Source organism: Sminthopsis crassicaudata, chromosome 3 (assembly GCF_048593235.1).
Source record: "Sminthopsis crassicaudata isolate SCR6 chromosome 3, ASM4859323v1, whole genome shotgun sequence".
Taxonomy (NCBI): Eukaryota; Metazoa; Chordata; class Mammalia; order Dasyuromorphia; family Dasyuridae; genus Sminthopsis; species Sminthopsis crassicaudata.
Genome location: NC_133619.1, coordinates 290,967,928 through 290,976,476, shown reverse-complemented (window position 1 = coordinate 290,976,476; position 8,549 = coordinate 290,967,928). Strand labels below are relative to the sequence as shown.

Genomic DNA, 8,549 nt, shown 5'->3' with positions numbered 1-8,549 from the left:
TTCTATTGTTTCTTCCTGTTCATGGTCCCATTTGGCATTTTTTTGGCAAAGGTACAGGAATAATTTTTTATGTCCTTCTCCAGTTCATTTACAGATGAGGAACTGAAGCAGACAAGATTAAGTGATTTTTCTGGAGACAGAATTGAACTCACGAAGATGAGTGTTCCTGACTCCAAGCCTAGCTGCCCATGAGATGGAACTTTAATTTACATTTGAAAGAAGCCATAACAGGTAGCACTCAGAGAAGGGAAGGGACAATATTCCATGCATGAAAGTTGGCAAGTAAAAATATCTGAAGTTGGGGTATGGATATGCTAAGGTGGAAGTACAGTAATTATTGAATAATAAGTTCAGATATTACAGCTTCTTTTCTCATGCTTGCTTCCTGCAGTGCCATTGTCTTTTCTTAAAGAAGAACTGGGCGGAGGGCGCGGGTCTTGTTTGGCAGGATGGGGTTTGTTAAAGTTGTCAAGAAGTACTAGGTGAAGTTCCGGAAAAGGTGAGAGGGAAGAATGGATTATTATGCGCAGAAATACCTGGTAATCCAGTACAAGAACAAATATAACACTCCCAAGTAGAGCATCATCCTCTGGGTCACCAACAGAGATATCATCTGCCAGATTGCTTATGCCCTGATAGAAGGGGATATGATTGTCTGTGCCGCTTATTGTACAGGCCTGCTACTGGCCCACAGGCTTCTTAACAGATTTGGCATGGACAAGATCTATGAAGGCCAGATAGGGGTGACCGGAGATGAACACAATGTGGAAAGCATTGATGGTCAGCCTGGTGCTTTTACCTGCTACCTGGATGCAGGTTTTGCCAGAACTACCATAGGAAACAAAGTATTTGGGGCCCTTAAGGGAATGTGGATGGTGGTCTATCTATTCCTCACAGTACCAAATGCTTCCCTGGTATGATTCAGAAAGCAAAGAATTCAATGCAGAAGTACATTGTAAATATATTATGGGCCAAAATGTTGCAGATTTTAAGCATTATCTCATGGAAGAAGATGAAGATGCTTACAAAAAAAAAAACAATTCTCACAGTACATAAATAACAATATAACTCCTGACATGATGGAGGAGATGTGTACAAAAAAGCTCATGCCAGTATACGGAAGAACCCAGTGTATGAAAAGAAACCCAAGTAGGAAGTCAAAAACAAAAGATGGAACCGCCCCAAAATATCCCTTGCCCAAAAGAAAAACTGCGTTGTTCAGAAGAAGGCAAGTTTCCTCAGAGCTCAAGAGCAGACAGCTGACAGTTAAAACATCAAAATCTGCAATTTTCTATGAAGATTTTCAGATAGACAATAAACTTATTGACTTTCCTTTGGTAGATATATTCCCAAATATTTTATACTATCAACAGCTATTTTGAATGCAATTTCTCTTTGTATCTCTTGGTCTTGGATCTTGTTGGTAATGTATAAAAATGCTGAGGCTTTATGTGGATTTATTTTGTATCCTGCAACTTTGCTAAAGTTCTGAATTATTTCTAATAGCTTTTTAGGAGAGTCTTTGGGGTTCTCTAAGTATACCATCATATCATCTGCAAAGAGTGATAGTTTGATTTCCTCATATCCAACTCTAATTCCTTGAATCTATTTCTCGGCTCTTATTGCCAAGGCTAGCGTTTCTAGTACTATATTGAGTAGTAATGGGGATAGTGGGAAACCTTGTTTCACTCCTGATCTTACAGGGAAAGGTTCCAGTTTATTGTGATTACATATGATGTTTACTGATGGTTTTAAATATATGCTCCTTATTATGTTAAGGAATAGTCCATTTATTCCTATACTCTCAAGAGTAGGAATGGATGTTGGATTTTATCAAATGCTTTTTCTGCATCTGTTGAGATGATCATATGGTTTTTATTAATTTGATTATGAATATGGTCAATTATATTAATAATTTTCCTAATATTAAACCAGCCCTGCATTCCTGGTATAAATCCTACTTGATCATAGTGTATTATCCTGGGGATGATTTTCTGAAGTCTTTTTGCTAATATCTTATTTAAGATTTTAGCATCAATATTCATTAAGGAGATTGGGCTATAGTTTTCTTTCTCAGTTTTCAATCTACATGGTATGGTTTAGGTATCAGTACCATGTCTGTGTCATAAAAGGAATTTGGTAGGACTCCTTCACTCCCTATTTTTTCAAATAGTTTATATAGCATTGGAGTTAGTTGTTCTTTACATGTTTGGTAGAATTCACATGTAAATCCATCTGGTCCTGGGGATTTTTTTCTTAGGGAGTTGGTTAATAGCTTGGTCTATTCCTTTTTCTGAGATGGGACTATTTAGACTACTTACTTCTTCCTCTGTTATTCTGGGCAAGCTATTTTTTTTTGAAGGTATTCTTCCAAGTAGCTCGTAACTATTGTGCTAATTTTCATTTCATTAGTGGTGAGTTTTCCCTTTTCATTTTCAAGACTAAGAATTTGCTTTTTCTCTTTCCTTTTTTAAATCAGATTTACTAAGGGTTTGTCTATTTTGTTTTTTTTTTTTTTCATAGAACCAACTCTTAGTTTTATTAATTAATTCAATAGTTTTTTACTTTCAATTTTATTAATCTCACCTTTTATTGTTAAAATTTCAAGTTTTGTGTTTGTCTGGGGGTTTTTCATTTGTTCCTTTTCTAGCAATTTTAGTTGTAAGCCCAATTCGTTTACTCTCTCTTTCTCTATTTTATGCAAGTAGGTCTCTAAAGATATAAAACTTCCCCTTATTACTTCTTTGGCTGTATCCAACACATTTTGGTATGATGTCTCATTATTGTCATTTTCTTGGCTGAAGTTATCAATTATGTCTATGATTTGCTGTTTTACCCAATCATTCTTTAGTACAAGATTATTTAGTTTCCAATTATTTTTTGGTCTATTTTCCCCTGGTTTTTTATTAAATGTACTTTTAATTGCATTGTGGTCTGAAAAGGATGCATTTACTATTTTTGCCTTACAGCATTTGATTTTGAGGTTTTTATGTCCTAGTATATGATCACTTTTTGTATAGGTTCCATGAATTGCTGAGAAGGAAGTATACTCCTTTCTGTCTCCATTTAGTTTTCGCCAAAGATCTATCATATCAAACTTTTCTAGCATTCTATTTACCTCTTTGACGTCTTTCTTATTTATTTTGTGGTTTGATTTATCTATTTCTGAGAGTGCAAGGTTGAGATCTCCCACTATTATAGTTTTGCTGTCTATTTCTTTTTCCAGCTCTCTTAATTTCTCTTTTAAGAATTTAGATGCTGCACCACTTGGTGCATATATGTTTAATATTGATAATGCTTCATTATATGCTACCCTTTAGCAGGATATAATGCCCTTCCTTATCTCTTTTAATTAGATAAATTTTGGTTTTTGCTTGATATGAGATGAGGATAGCTACCCCTGCTTTTTTGGCTTCACCTGAAGAATAGTAGATTGTGCTTCACCCTTTTACTTTTAGGTTGAATGTATCACCCTGGTTCAGGTGTGTTTCCTGTAAACAAAATATAGTAGGATTCTGACTTTTAATCCAGTAGGCTAACTGCCTCCTTTTTATGAGGGAGTTTATCCCATTCACATTTATGGTTAGAATGATTAATTCTATATTGCTTGCCCTCCTGTTAACCCCTGCTTACGCTTTTCTCCTTTCCTTCCCTCTTATCCCCCTACCCAGTATTAAACTTGTGAATACCACTTGCTTTCCACAGCCCTCCCTTTTCAGTATTCCTCCCCCCTTAAAGTTCCTCCCCCTGTTTTTCTCCTTTTCCTCACAATTTCTGTATTGCCTTTCCCTTAGCTTACTCCTTCCCTCTCACTTTTCAATGAAGTGGAAGAAGTTTCACCATAAATTGAAAATGTCTATTGATACACACTATGTTCATCTCCCTCCTTTCTTTCTCTCAGATATAATAGGTTACCTTTGCCTCTTCATGAGATGTAGTACCACCACTTTGCACTTTTTTATGATATAATTTCCTTTCCACCTCTATTTTTCTAGGACAATTTATACATGTGTTCTTTACATATTTTTATGGCAGAAATATAGTTCTCAAGATTTCTTTTTACCTTTTTAGAAATCTCTTGAGTTCTGTAGTTGAGGATCAAACATTTTGTGTAGGTCTGGTTTTTTCATCAAGAATAGATGAAATTCATTTATTTTGCTAAATGCCCATCTTCTTCCCTGGAAAAGGATGCTCATTTTTGCTGGGTAAGTTATTCTTGGCTGCATACTAAGTTCCTTAGCCTTTTGGAATATCACATCTTGGCTGGAAGTCGACAACAAACTTATTGAAGAACGAAAAAAAACTAAAGAAGAACATCTGGATCTGTCATTTTACATTCCAATGTTTTCTGTAGTAAAAATGTTTGCAAAAAAAAGTTTGTCAAAATGTGCAGGTCTTTTTTTTTTTTTTTTTTTTCTTTTTTGTGGGGGGATTTGCAAGATAATTGGGATAAAGAGATTTGTAAGTCTTGCAAGAAAATTGGGTCAAGACAGCTAATACGAGTTAAATATATGAGATCAGATTTGAACTGAGATCCTCTTGCCTCTGGGAGCAGATACTCTGCATTGTGCCATCTAGCTGACCCCTTTTCTTTTTATTTATCCTCTTCCTTCCCTTTTCACCCTTAATGATGTTCAGTTATGGTTTACTACACATATTTTGCTAAACTGTTTTTAAAAATAATTTCCCCATTGTTTCTGTTTTTTTGTTTTTTTTTTTTTTTTTTTTTTTTTTGCAGTGATATAGTCATAATCTTTAAGGAACATTCTATGTAATATTTTAAAAACAACTTTATATTCTAATTCTAAATCTTTATTGCTATGGGCAACTATATCTCATAGCTTGATAAGTCAAATGTCACTTGATTAAGATGGTTTATGGACTCTTTTGATTCTCTCTCTCTCTCTCTCTCTCTCTCTCTCTCTCTCTCTCTCTCTCTCTCTCTCTCTCTTTTTCCTGAGGCAATTAGGATTAAGTGACTTGCCCAGGGTCACACAGCTAAGAAGTGTTAAGTGTCTGAGGCCAAATTTGAATTCATGTCCTTTTGACTTCAGGGCTCTATCCACTGCACCACCTAGTTGCCCCAACTTAGTTACTCCTTAAGAGTAACTTATGCACTTAAACCTATAATAAATTGTTAAATGAAAATCATGTTTATGTTCTTCCTTCATGTCTCTATTTGGACATCAATATTTTCTTTATATTTTCGGTATTTTCATTGGAAGCCAAACATTTTTTTTTTCTTTTCATCATTTCTTCTATATCTACATTAAAATTTGATGTTTATTTAAAAAATCAGTGTTATGTCTATACACAGAGAGCTCATTCAGGAATTATAAACATTACTAAAGACTCATTTCCTGTCTATTTAAATATGTTCAACTTAATGATATTACTTGGGGTTTCCTATGCTTTGCTTTCTTATATTTTATTCAAAGAAAATGTTTGGGTTACATAGCCATCAGAATTCAATGTAGTCTACAAATCTTTGGTCTTTTAAAGCCAATTTGCCAATATAGTTTACACAATCCTTACCTATCCTTACATTGACATTAATTCATTAGTTATCAAAGTATATCAACTTAATTTAGTATTGAGTTCTTTGAAGATTTCTGTGTATATCCATCTTCTCCAACAGGTGTTGATCAATGAGCTTCAATTATTTTAATCGTGACCTTTTTTAAAATGCTTATAATGAACACTGAAATGCAGATAAACAAAATGGTTCAAGATTTAAGTTATCTCCTGCAACTGTTTAATTAGCATCTACAAAAACAACAAATAGATGTATGTGAATACAAGTCAGATTTTCATTAGGTTGCAAATTCCTATTACTTCTGACTTTGATTATAACAAGAATATTAAGATTTTTTAAATTAGATTCTCCTGGTAGTAAATGTGTTAATTGATCTTTGGATAAATATCTCACATTCATGATAATAAAAACAGTTTTAATGTTTATCAAAAACCTAGAAATTAATGATCTTTTACATTCTCTCCCTTCTCTTTTACTTCATTTTTCCTCCATCTTCTAGAAGTGAATGGAACAGAACTTAGGGCCAGATGTATTTTTCTTTGTTTCATGAATTTCCAAGAACTAAAAATCTGTCACCAATTAGCAGTCTACTTCCGAGTGATCAACTTCTACTGAACTAGGCTAGTCCTTGGAAAGTAAAGATGACATATTAAGGATATATACTAGAATTCTAGTTTCACCTTCATTTCTTACAATCCCTAACTTCTTTCAAGCATAAGCTCAAATATTACCTTCTTCATGAAATCTTTCCTGGTCACTCCAGAGGCTATGTCCCATGCCATGACTCCCAGGGTCATGTAAAATATGTCAAATATCACATGTAAGTATGTGTGTATGTGTTTCATTGCTGTAATTTTTTTTGAAATCAAAGGCCTTTGTCTTTGTACCTACATCATCTAATGTCGTCAGTTCTATATTTAGTGCTTAATCAAAGGTTATTGATTGACTGGTAGAATCTACTAAATTTTACTCTGATATATGTAGTTCTTGAGAACCCATGGCAAAATGCCATGCTAAAATTAAACATTGTGGAAATATTTTGGAATATGTGGAGAATATCTGACATTTCCAATTGGTCTTTGTATATGTAAATTTGCAATACACACACACACATACATACATATATATGTATTTGTTTCTATAAAGTAATTTGGTAGGTGTCATTTTCCAGAACCAGGGATTTATACAGCTTTATCAGGAATAAGTGTTCATATGAATTATCCCTTTTTTTAACCCTTAGGTTACTATTGGGAAAAATAAAAATTCATGACTTTGAGAAATATAAGATAAATGTCACATGGTGGATGAAGCCATATTGGTTATTAATAATTTGACTAATAAGATAATTGATAATTATGATTTTATTTTATCATAAGTTGTTTTCAGAAATAAGATGGATGTTTCTGACATTCACTAATAGTGGCTCTTGTTTCTATATTATAAATGTTATTTTACTTCCTGTGCTTTGAAAAATAAAGATTGGTCTGCATATATTGATAAAAGCATGTAATTATGTAGCAGACCTCCATAATTCAGAAAAAAAAGGTGTTCTAGTTGGTAGTTAATGATTTCCAAATTATCATTTATACTTATGCTAAAAAAGTAGAACTTACCAGATGTGGTGATAGGGAAACATCCCCATTCTGTCTTAAAACTTTACATAGAATCAGATTTTTTTTTTTCCTGAAACATCATAAAAGCATGATAAAAAGTAAAAATCCACAAAAATTAAATACAATTAACCAGTTTATAAAATGTCTAGAATCCTAGTCAATTTACATCTACCACACAGCTGAATGTGAAGCCAGCCAGGAAAATAATATACTCTATCCATATGCAGCTGTTGGGACAGTATCTAGGGAAAGGTCATCTTGGTTTCACACCTGCCAAACAGAGTTCCTAAAATATGCTCATGTTGATTGCTGTTGGAGTGTGCATCATAAAACATAGAAATTTTGCCAAGCTATCCCTTGTTCAAACTTTATCTATTCTCAGACAGACATAGAAGTCATATGCATTTCTTTTAATATGGACTCCAAAATGATACACTCCACAACAGCAGATGCATAAAGAAAATCGTAATGGTCTAAATTGTCTGGAAAAAAATTGTTTGATAACACTAGAAATAAATCTTACATTCTTTTTAGCTTATTTAAATGCTAAAATGTAAAAAGTTCAATTATAAAGATGTTTTGTATACCTCATGTTAAACAGCATTTTTACATTTTAAAGAAAATGGATTGAAATACATGTGTGTTTTTTTTTTCAATATATTTTTTTCTATTCAATGTGTTAAACCATATCTCTTTCTCAGCAGCGTTCATTTCCTAAAATTTCTCAAGAATCTGGTATGGGGGATGGTAAGTGTGTGTGGGAAGTGTTATCTGCTAATGTGTGTTTTATATAATGTAACAGCCATTGTTTTTAAAATGGGTTTACTTTTGGGGAGATTAACATATTAGGACTTACATTTAGATTTCAAATGATAGAACGTTATAATAGTAAGGGTATTGAATTTGGATTCAAGTAATTCAGGTACTTATTTCAATCTTTTTACTTCCTGGCTTTGTGATTGTCATGGAGTCATTCATTCTTTGTTGTTTCCAGTCTACTTGTTCATCTGGAAAACAAAACCTCTGTGCTAGCTATGAAATTTTTAAATATAAAAATTTTGTGTATTTCATGTAAAATCACTTTAGAAAGATTTTAAAATACCTTACCAATTTAGCAAGAGAATCATCTTGTCAACAAAATGAAGACATAAAAATTATTTCATGTCATCTTTTGAGGGCATGCTTTGAAGCATTATGTGAGTCATTGTACTGGTTATGGGCAAAGCTTTATTCATGACACTTGTTGAATGTTAGTGTTATTAAAATATTTTAACAAAAATATTTTTTCCAAATTGCAACATAAAACTATTTTATTTTCCTTTGATTTGTCTAATTTTCCGTAGATGGTTTATCCATTTTAAATTCAATGCTTCCTATGATTTGTTTAAATAAAAAAAAAG

At 32.9% G+C, this 8,549-nt stretch overlaps 1 pseudogene; it reads left to right on the top strand.

Moving 5' to 3' along the window:
• The first annotated feature begins 449 nt into the window (after window positions 1-449).
• Window positions 450-1,302, top strand: LOC141559504 (large ribosomal subunit protein uL18-like; annotated as a pseudogene).
• Window positions 1,303-8,549: the final 7,247 nt, after the last annotated feature.